Below are 13,729 nucleotides of genomic sequence, written 5' to 3' on the forward strand. Positions count from 1 at the left end.
TTGCTTGCATAGCTCACACGGTTAGCACTATATGGTGGTGCAGGAATCATATCCGTTTCAATGAAAAGAGATTCAGTTTGCCTCAAGCTTTGAACAGGATTATAATGGCCACTAATCTCTCGGGTAACTCCACTTCAGCAACAGCAAAGCCTTCTATGCAGGAACTCTGCATTATGAAGGCTTTTAAAGTTACAACAAATAATCCAAGAGCTCCTTCCATAATTGAGGTCGTCTGGAAGCCCCCTGACACTGGATGGATCAAAATCAACTCCGACGGGGCAGCTAGGGGAAGTCCTGGTCTAGCTGGTGTGGGTGCCATCTTCAGAAACTCTTCTGGTCTTGTTCTGGCTTGTTTTTCTCAATTCCTTGATATCCAAGATTCCCTTTTTGCTGAGCTGAATGCAGCAATCACTTCTATTAATTTTGCTTATTCCAAAGGTTGGAAGACAGTGTGGTTAGAGAGTGATTCATCTCTAGTGGTTGACATTTTTAAGGGTAAACATTTGCCTCCTTGGAAGTTGCTGAACAAATGGATTCTGTGCAAATCAACTATGGAATCCATGGATTGTAGAGTCTCTCACATATATAGGGAAGGAAATTCCTGTGCGGATAAATTAGCTAATTATGGCATATCCCCGAGAACAAATTGCTCTTGGAATGATTCTCCTCTTTTTATTAAAAGGGAGGTTGTTAGAAATATGCTTGCCCTACCAAGCTATAGATTTGTAACTTCTTAATCCCTCTTGTAATCTCTTTCATCTAATATATTCTGGGGTGTGGTTGCACCTTTTGTTTAAAAAAAAAGGCATTAGAGATTATCACACAATACAAACATAAACATGAATAACACAAGGATAGTTGTCACTTTTAGTACTGCTACAGGTTGTGAGGTGAAAAGAGGTGGTGTGCTATAACACAATTCTTCCTAGTTTTCAAAACATCCATAATAACAGCCACTATGATGAAGATAAATGTCTTGCTAGGTACAACAAGAGAATAGGAAGGAAAACATGAGTTATAAGAGGAGCTAGTTCATATTCATTGGAGTGGTAATCCATCCTCCATGAGTTTTATTTCTTCTCACTTTTACTTGCATTTACTTACCATAAGTAGCTAAGTTCTATATTGTTCGGATTGAATATAATATGAGCTTGATGTATGTACATCGATTCGGTTATATATTAACTTGTGATGCTTTGATTCTTTTGAGTTGAGCTTGACTATAATATGACCTTGATGTATGCATATTGATTTGGTTCCATATTAATTCTTGATGATTTGATTCTTTTGACTTGTGTATGTGCTTAATGCTTACTTTGAGTTTGATCAACTTATTGGATGGATTTTGAAGAAATTCTTGGATAAATCTTTGTTATAATTCTGACATTTATTCAACTCATCAATTGTATAATTGTCAGACATAGATTTATATAAAATTTGTGACTTTATGCATTTTCTTGAGTTATTTGCTAGACTAAATTAACTTAATAACTCTCAAACTTCTTAATATAGACTACTAGACATAGAGGTATATTTAACTGTTAATATATCTTCATCTTGTTAATTTAGTTGTTAGACATAGAGCTATTTTGATGAGGTATTAACATGACGAAGACATTGGCGGTTAATATAATTGAGGTGTTGCATTTTTTACTCAATTTCACATGCATAGATTACTAGACATAGATGTATGATTTTGTGAGTTATAATTTCTCATCTTGTGTGTAAAGTTACTACAAATAAAGATTTATTGCATAAGCTACTAAATTGACTAAGACATTAGCTTTTAGTACTTTTGAGATTATTTGTGTAGAAGAATCATTTGTAAGTGCATTAGTGTTGTTGATTTATGTGTTTACTGATAATGACTAGGAAATTTGATCCCAACATCTTTTATCAAAGTATTATTATAACTTGTTTTTCAATTTTAGTGTAATCGTCCATCCAAAACCCTTTTGAAAGTAGTTTAGAATAACAATTGTTAGTTGTGGGGAAGACATACAATTTTACTCTATTTGCACATTTTACCTCACACATTTGCCCACAGGCGTTCCTATTCGACAATATGATAATATAAAACAATGATGATTACAACCAAGAAAATATGTAATGAATTTATACATAAACTAATAATAATTAATCTCACAAAAAATTAGAAAAGAATAAAATAATAATAGAAAACTTGTCCCATGGAGAAAAAAGTACTCATAAAGTTAAAAAAAATTTTGACCTTCATTAATTATTACTATCGCTCACCACACATGTTGCACACCTCCAATACGGTCATCTCTAATGGCAATGGCAATGTGTGTTAGTGGCCATTTGGGCACTGGTGGACGTGATGGTGTTGGGGCAATTGAGATGGATGTTATAGTCAATGAGATGGTCGTGATGGTGGACAGTAATGATAATGATTTTAATAGTCATGTTGTTGTTTAGTAATGGTTCAGTTAAGCCATCTCTTCAACAGATTATAGAATTAGCAAGGGTGAAATCATGGCTTTGGATCAACGACTAGGAGGAAAAATCTCAATTCTCTATTCCGACTGGATTGCTAACCTCCGAGTTTGTTTAAATATTGCCTTGTAACTGTTTTCACTACAAAAAAATATCCGATTAGCCACGGTTAAAACCGTCGCTACTGTACCACAAAACCGTGGCAAAATACAGCAGCCACGGTTTCCTCTACCCTAGCAATTACTGGCGTTGCAAAACTTTTGCCACGGTCTATTTATGTTATAGCCACGTCTTCACCAAGTGTGGTAACATTTCTTTAACCACAGTTCCAACTGTGGCTAATGTAACTACACCCGTGGCTAATGTTTACCATTAATTTAACCACATTATAACCGTGGCTAATTATTTATTCAATTATTCACATATTTCTCTCCTCATCCTCTCTAGAAATCATTATATTCCATAAAATAATGATAAATTTATTAATGAAATTAAATATTTACAAGCTAAAATTAATTCTCAATTTACAAAAATATTCTTTCCTTTCACATTTCTTTCTATCATAAAAAGAAAGTAAGATAAATAAATAAGGAGGTCCATATAAACAGGAAGGAGTATTTTAGCACATAAAACAGTGATAATTTATATAGCAAATGAGTCCTTTCATAAATATGAGATATCCCAGCTACCCAATTCCAAACAAGAATTTGAACACATCACTTAAGGAAATAATCCCTTCTACACGCTTACTCTCAGCTTCAACAATCACAAGTCTTCTAACCTCTGTAAAAATTAATAAAATTGAATTAGCTTAAGGACCTAAGTTTTGTGATAAAAAAACTAAGGAATTAAACCATTATTGTCACAATATTACTCTGCATTTTTTATGATCATTTAGTGTATTTTGATGAAGATTTAACACTAACCTTCATAAATATGGCATCTCCTTTAGGCACACTTTGAAACATGTCTCCTACAACATTTTCCACTCCTGCAACATTAGGTAGCTATAACTTTTGAAATGTAAAATGTTTAACCATGCATAACTAATAGTACAATATATTATACTAACTAAATGTTTAACCATGCATCATTTATATAGTTAATTGGTAATTGAAAACCATTACCTTGATATTATACAAGAACCATATATACCTGTATCAATATTAGCTATGACTGTTTTTTCACCAAAACTTGTCTTTCTCCAAGCAAAGTTTATGGGGATTCTTCCATACTTTTCAACTCCAAGAAACTCCACGACCTGATAGTCTGTAATTTATGTTGTTTGCTTAAGAACACATAAACTACATTTGGGTTTTCTACACCAATATAATTGAAACACACACATATATATATATACATTGTCTCAATATATGCTTCACCTGCTAGTTTCTTCTCTGTTATAAGAAGAAAAACCATAAAATCAATAAGGATCATATTAATATTAAAATGGAATGAAGTCAAAATGTTCAAACAAAATTAGAAAGTACAATTTTAGGAGGATAATATATCATACGATACAGACAAACCCTTCATTTTTATTTTGAAGAAAGGGTTGATGTGACTACCTGGTAGCTTATTCAATGTAGAAAGTGTCTGGCCTTTTCCCAAGTTTCATGACCTTCATTTTTATTTGTTCTATACCAAATCCTCAACAAAAGAAAAAAATATTAGTTCAAAGCCTGCATAAATTCAAAAGACTGCAACTTGAATGATACTACTACAAATCCCATTTAGGCTTCATCCACGATTTTGTATCAACTATAAGGCAAACTTGTTTGCGACCAACTGTTGTTGAAACACACTCCTTAATCTAAAAATAAAGGTTTTCCAGAAACACAATTTATCAGTGCTTAAGACAAAGCAACTCAAAAACCACTACATATGTCAACAATAAAAAGTAGAAAATGCCAACCATGTACAAACCCAAGTGAAATTAAAACATTGAAAAGTAGCACCTATAGCATGATATAAACTTGAAGCGTTATAAGAAACAACTTGAATACTGTGAAATTAAATAAAATTTGCACACTTACAAGCTCCTCCCAATTTTCTTTCAGTCCATCTTTAGCATACGCCAATCGATAAATGAACATATGGCAGAGTTGGTGGACAATAACAACATAGAAGATGTCAAGCCTTAGCCATGAGTTATCATCTCACTTCAACCTTTCCTAACCCCCTCCCCCTTGAAATTCTCTGCATACTTCTCTCCCTCCGTGAAGTTATCAAGCACTCCAGCAGCCCTGTTCACCTTGTTCACTCTAAATACATGAAAAGGAAAAAGCAAATGTCAATTATTCCATCAATGACCAAAAACTTCACCTCATATAGCAACTTCTTACAACGATGAGTGACACAATGCTTCACAAATTTGATATATTACTTTCTTCTCGGCTTCTCGCTTTCAATTGATGGTTGCTTAGTTGAAAATCAAGATGTGTTGACTAAATAGAATGAAACAGGGTGCTATGTTCTATTGTCTTTGACATCACTTTTAGTTAAACCAAAATGTCTCACTTTTTAACCAAATGTCATGTTTGATTCTATTTATAAAGTAGATCAAACATAAAATAAAACTCATGTTATGTTCAGTCCCATTTTACAACGTCTTCAAATGCAACCGAAGTTCTAACCTATCAATTGAACAAGCCAATATAAGTTCTAATTCCCATTTGAATGACTCTAGTCATACTTCAACTGACTCCACAAATCTGAGTAAGAAATTTTATCAATCCATAAGTGTTGCCAATACTAGACACCTTCTCAGAAATGAAACCTCCTTTACAAGTTCATACCTTTTTTCATTCATTTTTTCTTCCATAATTCTAACCAATGTTTTAAATTGTTGGCACGGTTGTGTCGCAGGAAATTGTAGGAAAATGCAGTAGATGCGGCCACAATTACAGTCGCAATGCCGCTGGAAGACTCTCCAAACCACAATACTGCGGATTGCAACTTAAAACAGTGAAAATCAGTACGGAGTACTAAAATTGTATTTAAACCATAGTGCAAAAAGTTTCATCCAGTTATGCAATACATAAATCAGTATTAAAAGAAATAAAATGATTAGTTTTGATTTGATTGTTATGATACCTTGGAGCATGAGTGAAGAATGGTGCGAAGATTGTCGTCAGCTTCAGGAGCTTGAAAGGAGACACCAGCTTCGCTCTCTTATGCCGATATTACTTAATAGTCTAACAACAAAATCAAAATTTAGAAGGAAAAGAAAATTAACAATAGACTTATTGGGGGAAACATAGACTTAATAATAAACTCAAGTGTTAGGGATTTCAACATATTTGGGGAAAACAATAGAAAATTTAGAAAAAGTGAAATTAGAGATTTAGGATTAATGATTATAGTAGAAGAGTCAACTAGTTAGAGATTTTTATTCAAAATTGAAGAGAATCAAACCTTAGAAGAAGCTTTGATTTGAGTTGGTGAAATTAAGATAAACTTGTCAATATCTTTGAAAAAGGCTTTCTTCCATCGTACCATCGGCGCTGATGACGGAGAAACACATCTTTCCGGCGAAGAAATGGATTCAGTTATGGTTCAACATCAAATGATCAAATCGAAATTGTTGATTTCCGATGACATTCATCGCAGGGATTTGTCGTCTTCGTCGAAGGTAGATGAAGTGGACGTGATTCTTGCGGGCTTTAAAATCTGGACAATCATTTCAAACTTTCATCAATTAAGTTGAATAATGAGAGAAATTGATTCCAAAAGTGAAAAAATTGCTTGAATGAGAAATGGTAATGAGTGAGTACAGAGAATCAATGAGAGTAAGTGAGAAACAATGACAAAAAGAGTGAGAGTAGAAGTGACAAGTTTTGGTACTTTTTTTGCTACTGGCCCAATCAGAGTAACAAGTGTATGGGTTTTAGAATTAGTTTTGACACGGGCCATTAAGTGTAGCCCACAATCTGTGGCTAATAGGATATATTCTTGTAGTGTTTTGTTCAGTTTTTTCTTCTTTCTCTCTTGTAACTCTTATTTTTTTCGAATAAATTTTTTCTTTTGCCGATAAAAAAATTGTATTTGGTGGTTGTGGTGATATGTATTCTCTACTATTTTGAAAATGAATAAATAATAATTTCATGTAACGTTTTGCTTAAAATGTTGTGTGGAAATGATAAAAAATAGAGCTAAAAACATGATAACGTTAAGCTTGGATCCTCTTCAATACTAAACATCCCAATACTACAATGTGAGGTCCAGAATGATTTCATGATATATATTTTTTATTTAAAAATAATTTAAAATCTGCACCTTCAATTTTTTTAAGGCCATATATCACCGGCTCCTATGTGACTGGAACCTCAAAAATGCGTTAGGTTTCTTCATCTTCAGCCCCAATTTCTAAAGGCAAGAAAATTCCATTTTTTTCCTACCATTTTCCATAAAGTATTTCACAAATTTGACTCACATTTAAACCAATGTTATAGGCATCATATATACATAATAGGGGAGTTGTTTAAAATATGTAAATGATATGAAACATCTAAACATACACTAAATATCATATGTTCAGACGTTTACAATTGTAGCAAAAATGAAAATTATCTTTGGAAAGAGTTCCTCATTTGTAACAAAAGGCATGTCCACACCTACAATCAACATTAGAGTTAATTCATACATGTTTTCTTATTAGAAAGTTAATTGCAACATCGACAGGAATCCAACATCTGGGTAATTAGACTTGAATCATATGTAGGAATCTCATGCTTTCAAATTTTTTCTATAATGTGATTACTATCAAGTATAAATAGTCAACAAGGTTATAATATAAGTGTGATGAAATGATTGCTTATCAGAGAAAACAATTATTCTATTAGATGCAAGGAGCAACATTAAAATGGAGTTTCTTAAAGTATACAACAGAAATGAGCAACTAATTTATCATGTTAACCACGGATCAGAAAGATGCTGGGGCTTACTATGAAGCTAAAAATTGTGAAACTTAAAACAAACCAGTTCAAATGTTTTTAAAGAAAATTTTAAGCCTTGAATCTATGTTTTTAGAAAGTACTTAAAAGATGTGTTGAAATAAATTCGACAACAATATAAAAACTTGACAAACTTGGTCATCTTTTAGGATTCCTTCAAAACTTATACTCTCAAAATACAAGGCACCATGGAACATTCGATGTCTAGATTGCAATGGATGCAATGATACTCCAAATCAAAATGATTGGGGATATGATAATTTGAGACAAATTAAAGTCATGATTTGCATAAAAAATGCATGATGTATAGTCAAATCGAAGAGTTGGAAGAGTTATGGACACTAATATGATCTATTGTAAAATAAGAAAAGAGGGAGAATTTGATTCTTCTACCATTGTAGGTATCTTCTAGAAATTGTTGCTGGCCTATTGTGTATACCTCTGAAACATTCCATATGCTAACTAGAAACCTATTTAAAAGGTAAAGCTCTCCCAACGCTTATCTTTCTATTAACTAGACTCAAACGATGGGAATCAACAAGGTTTTAAATAGCGAATATGGTCATATTTTAAAAAAATCTCAAAGCCTTGATGTTTTGGACAAGGTCAAGTGATAGCTCAAACAACTACAATTGTGATCACGATACGAATTCGATGACATTCAAAACCCGAACATATTGACGTCTATAATGGTCATGGATCCAAATTTAAAACCTGGGAAACTCACAAAACCTTAATCCTTTAGACAATTAAAGGTAAATGTGAATGATGCAACTACAATTTTGACCACGATACGTATTCAGTGACTTCCAAAATCCTAACGTAGGTGTCTATAATGACAGACATGGGTCCCAATTTATAACCTCAATAAGTAATTGTCAACCATACAACTATAATGGCGGCCTCCTATACAGGAAATCACTTTTGAATATTATTAAAAAAAAGCTAACCTGCATTTCAAATACATGCATCCATGAGATTTCTCAACAAAGATCCTGCACTTTGGACATCTCATCCACTTGTTATTATTTGCAAGCTACATCAACATGATATCTACCTTTTCTCTCTCATCCTTATTCAGTTTCTAAAACTCATCACACTAAATCCCATCATGCCAAAAAATCCTACACTATGCACAAAACAATCTCCTACAATTAGGGCACTCAGATTCCTTCACCAAATCTCCACCATCATTAACCATAAGCGCAAAGAAATCCTTATAAGGACAATATAATTTCTCATTTTCAAGAATAATAGCCTCACACAAAGCATCACCCCAACGATCAAACACTTCCTTAGGAAGAATTCTACGACAACATTGATGCTCTAATAGCCCAACTTCACAGTCATGTTGAGGGCACCGAATTTTAACAATGTTCTCTTGCAACTTGGATTCAACGTACATTACTATAGAGTCAGTGCAAAAAGAGTAAGAACAATTATGGACATGAAACTCGTCATTTAGAGTTTTGGTTTCAGTGCAAATTTGACATCAGAAAGGAGTGATAGTATTATTATTGGAATTAGAAGATTTTCCAATTTCGAAGATCCTTTTACATTTCCCAAAAGAAGTGTTCGGGTGCTTGTTAATGAGGATTGTGACGTTGTAGTTTTGATCATCATGAGAGTCGAAGAGATCAATGAGAATGGTGGTGGATTTGTTTTTACCTTGGAGAGAAAATGGTGTGATATGAAAGGTTTCAAAATCTATCACTTCAGTTGTTGAAGGAGGAAAATAAAGGTTTTTCATTATCTCTGTTATGTTTGAAAATTGGAATTGAAATGAGAGATAAATGTGAATATATTTAGTAAAGAGGGAACCTTTACTTTTTCCATTTTAAACAATATCCTTAGGAAAGTATCAATGGATGCATTTCAAACATCAATATGTGTCTTATATATATCATTTATTGTTATATTAATTAATTATAGGAATGTATTAAATATTAATGCATGCACATTTTTTTAAGGGAAACTTTATTTTTTCCCTTTTAAACAATATCCTTAGGCACATATTAATGTTTGAATGACTATTTAATTTATGCTCATTAAAATTAATTGTGTATATTTATTGTATGAAAAAAGTAGTGAGAATTATTTGAAACATAATAATGAATTAATTAAGTCAACAACATAGTAAATAAATATTTTTCTCTCTTGCCACTACGGTGTAAATGGTTCGGAATTAACCAGCGAAACTAATGTAATTCAACAAAGCCTTACATAAAATGCGGTCATTTCATTGTTCACTATGTTAGAATTTGCATTTAACAACACTCACTCAACAATATTTATATGTTGAATGCTATTAAATGTAAGGAAAAAGGAAATCAATAGCGCTCCGTAGGACCGACCATGAACTGAACCAACTCAGTATGTATATCAATAATGTTTCCCAAAATGAGTGTTTGGGAGCTTGGAAATGAGGATTGTGACATTGTCATTTTGATCATGGTCGGAGTTGGAGAGATCAATAAGAATGGCGGTGGATTTGTGTTTACCTTTGAGAGAGAATGGTGTGATATGAAAGGTTTCAACATCTATCACTTTAGTTGTTGAAGGAGGAAAAGAAAAGTTTTTCATTATTTCTGTTATGTTTGAAAACTGGAATTGAAATGAGAGATAGATGTTAATATATTTTAGTAAAAAGGGTAACTTTCTCATTCTTGGTATCTTACTGTGTAAGTTTGATCTGTTCAAGTCCTATTGACTGCTGTTCCACCTTATTTCAATAGGTGCAAAATTTTGTAATTAATTAATTACGTTTACATTTATTGCTATATTAATTAATTATAAGAATGTATTTATATATGCACATTCTTTTAATGAAAACTTTAACATTTGATATAGGATAGACATCACAAAAAGGACTGCATTGGCGGATATGAGTTAGTCCACATAAAGTTCGGGCTAAACTAGATGAGAATTAAAAGTTATGGTATAATTTATTTATATTAAATTGCAGTTCAAACTCGCCCTATGAATTGTTTTAGCATATGAAATAAAAAAATTAATATTATATCGTTTATTGCTATATTAATTAATTATAGGAATGTATTAATGGATGCACATTCTTTTGATGAAAACTTTATTTTTTCCATTTTAAAAAATATCCTTAGGCACATTTTAATGTTTGAATGACTATTCAATTTAGGCTCATTAAAATTAATTGCATATATTTATTGTATGAAAAATGTAGTGAGACTTAATTGCATTGTTGCATGAGGTTATAATAGTGGGAGGAGAACATATCTTGTGGAACAAAATTTTGTGTTAGTTTTTTTATTGAAATGAAACATAAAATAATGAATTAATTAAGTCAACACCATAGTAAATAAATATTTTTCTCTCCTGTCACTACAGTGTAAATGGTTCGGTATTGACCAACCAAACTAATGTAATTCAACAAAGCCATACCAAAAAATATGGTCATTTCATTGTTCACTATGTTAGAATTTGCATTTATCAACGCTCACTTAACAACATTTATATGTTGAACACTATTAAATGTAAGGCGAAAGGAAATCAATTGCCCTCGGTAGGACCGACAATGAACCGAACCAACTCAGTAGGTATATTAATAATGCTTCCCAAAAGGAGCGTTTGGGAGCTTGGAAGTGAGGATTGTGACGTCGTCATTTTGATCATCGTCGGAGTTGGAGAGATCAATGAGAATCGCGGTGGATTTGTTTTTACCTTTGAGAGAGAATGGTGTGATATGAAAGGTTTCAAAATCTATCACTTCATTTGTTGAAGGAGTAAAAGAAAGGTTTTTCATTATCTCTATTATGTTTGAAAAATGGTATTGAAATGAGAGATAAATGTGAATATATTTCAGTAAAGAGGGTCACTTTCTCATTCTTGGTATTGTTTTGTGTAAGTTTGATCTGTTAAAGTCTTATTGACTAATGGTCCAACTTGTTTCCATAGGTGAAAATTTTTGTAATTAATTAATTATAGGAAAGTGTTAATGGATATTGCATTGTTTAAGGATATCAAACAAATAAATTAATATAATAATTTATTTCCATATTAATTAATTATAGGAATGTATTAATGGATGCACATTCTTTTAATGGAAACTTTAATATTTATTTGAGGATAGACGTTTCAAAGTGGACTGTATGGATGGATATGAGTTAGCCCACATAAATATTGCGCTAAATTGGATCATACTAAAAAGTCTTGCTACAATTTAGGTATATCAAATTTAATCTCAAATTTGTTTGAAGTGGATTGTGAGTTGCGGTGGCCAAACAAGTCATATAATATTAAAAAATATTTATTTAAACTGTAACCTATTTAATCTATTTTTAATATATATAATTTCATAATAACATATAACTTTTTTCTAAAACATTTATTTATGCCTAATTCGTCGAAAACTATAAAAAATAATGTCATATTAGGGTATAGTAATGAGAGAATGACTCAAGATCACAAGGAACTTTATATCTGATAATATAACCATCATCACAAGTATATTATGAACTAATATGAGTTGAATTTGGTTGTGTGCGGTTCTCTATGATAAACAATTATGTTATCTTTCAGTTATGTTGTAAAAATTAATTTTTTATTAAGTTTTTGTTGTAAAAGTTAAATCTAATTCAGTACACAGTACAATAAAGAAAAAGAAGTAAAGTGTACATGGTTTAACATTTCTTCCCATTTGATTTAATACTTTTTTGTAGTGTGATTTAAAGGGCATTATGAAAAATAGGACGTATAATATAATGTTTCACTTTATAATATTATTGTAATTTAAAAATATTTATGTTATTAAAATTACTTTATTTTTTGTTCAAAATTCATAATACCAATATTTATTATCTATTTTTCATTATAAATTCATAGTACCATTGTGTTGTAAAATGATTTTCTTCTAAGGGTTATTATCAAGTGAAAGGTCCAAAAAAAACTTAAAAGATATAAAAATGTTGGCACTAACCCACTCGGATAAATTTGGCCTGAAACCCAGTTTTACTATAGCACGACCAATCTCGGCTAAAAAGTTTTCATTGAATAAAAATTAATGAATATATGATACTCAACTCATTCAAATTTTCGGGATTTGATGGGCCAAAACGACCATTTTGATATGTCTACTCTTGGAAAAGTTGTTTGGGTTGTGTTAGCAAATGCAAAGTGTATTATTTAAGGAATATAAAATATGTTAAAATACTAACAATCTTCGAAGGTATAATATTATTTTCTAAGATAAAGTTTCTTTTTTCCGTTTTAAACAATATCCTTTAGAACTTATTAATGTTTAAAGGACTATATAATTTATGCTCATTAAAATTAATTGCATACATTTATTGTATGAAAAAAGTAGTGAGAATTAATAGGATTGTTTCAAGAGGTTATAATAGTGGGAGGAGAACATATGTTGTGGCAGTTTTTTACTCGTTTGAAAAATATTTTTCTGAATTAATTAAGTCCAAAAATAATAAGTATATATTTTTCTCTCTTGTAACTAATTTAATTTAACAAAAACATACCAATAAATATGGTCATTTCATTGTTTACTATGCTAAAATTAACATTTAATAAAGTTCATTCAATATTACTAGTATCTTGAACGCTATTAAATATAAGGCGGAAAAGAATTAATAGCTCTAGGAAGAGCTAACAATAAACAGAACTAACTCGATATTCGTTTGAAACTCGACTCATTATTTTGTTCGACAAACTTGGTTAATGAACCAGATGAGCCGAACTTGAGATGTAAACATTTAGACTCGTTAGGTTCATGAGCTAAATCCATATGTATATATATAAACTAATTTTTTATGTTTACTGTTATTATACGTTGCATTATTTTTTATGTTTATTATTGTAATATTTATATATATATATATATAACCTTGTGCTGAATGTTCCTTTAACTGAATTAATTATTTGAGTTGTCCAAATGAACCAATTTAAGCTAAGCTGAATAGTTTAAGAACTTTAAATTAACTGAACTCAAAGTAAAAAAATAACTCGTATCGAACTCGAGTCAAGTTTTGAGTTGAGAAAATCCTTACCAAGCGGAACTGAGTTGAGATTTCAAAGAATAAACTACCATTGTTCCTTATTAATTGGTCAAAGGGGAATTAATAATAGAAGAAACAACATTGGTTGTTAACCAACTGAAACTAAGTAATAATAAAAGTAATGATAGGGTATTTTTTGTTTTCTCTTTTCAACATTTTTGTCAAGCATGTTTTAAAACGTGTAGAGTAAGAAAATTTGTCAAAAAATCACAATCGGACTTGTCTACACCAATTTTTGGTTTCTGAACTAAAATCACAAATGGACATGTGTATATT

At 31.2% G+C, this 13,729-nt stretch overlaps 1 long non-coding RNA gene across 1 annotated transcript; it reads right to left on the bottom strand.

Annotated features, from left to right (window-relative positions):
* Nucleotides 1–640: 640 nt before the first annotated feature.
* LOC109340497 lies at nt 641–3,533 on the bottom strand. Its single transcript, XR_002106802.1, has 3 exons — nt 3,384–3,533; nt 3,091–3,240; nt 641–651 (listed from the first exon to the last, which is right to left on the bottom strand). It is a non-coding gene; the product is annotated as an uncharacterized LOC109340497 (long non-coding RNA).
* Nucleotides 3,534–13,729: the final 10,196 nt, after the last annotated feature.

The sequence above is a fragment of the Lupinus angustifolius genome, unplaced genomic scaffold (assembly GCF_001865875.1).
Source record: "Lupinus angustifolius cultivar Tanjil unplaced genomic scaffold, LupAngTanjil_v1.0 Scaffold_181_56, whole genome shotgun sequence".
Classification (NCBI taxonomy): Eukaryota; Viridiplantae; Streptophyta; class Magnoliopsida; order Fabales; family Fabaceae; genus Lupinus; species Lupinus angustifolius.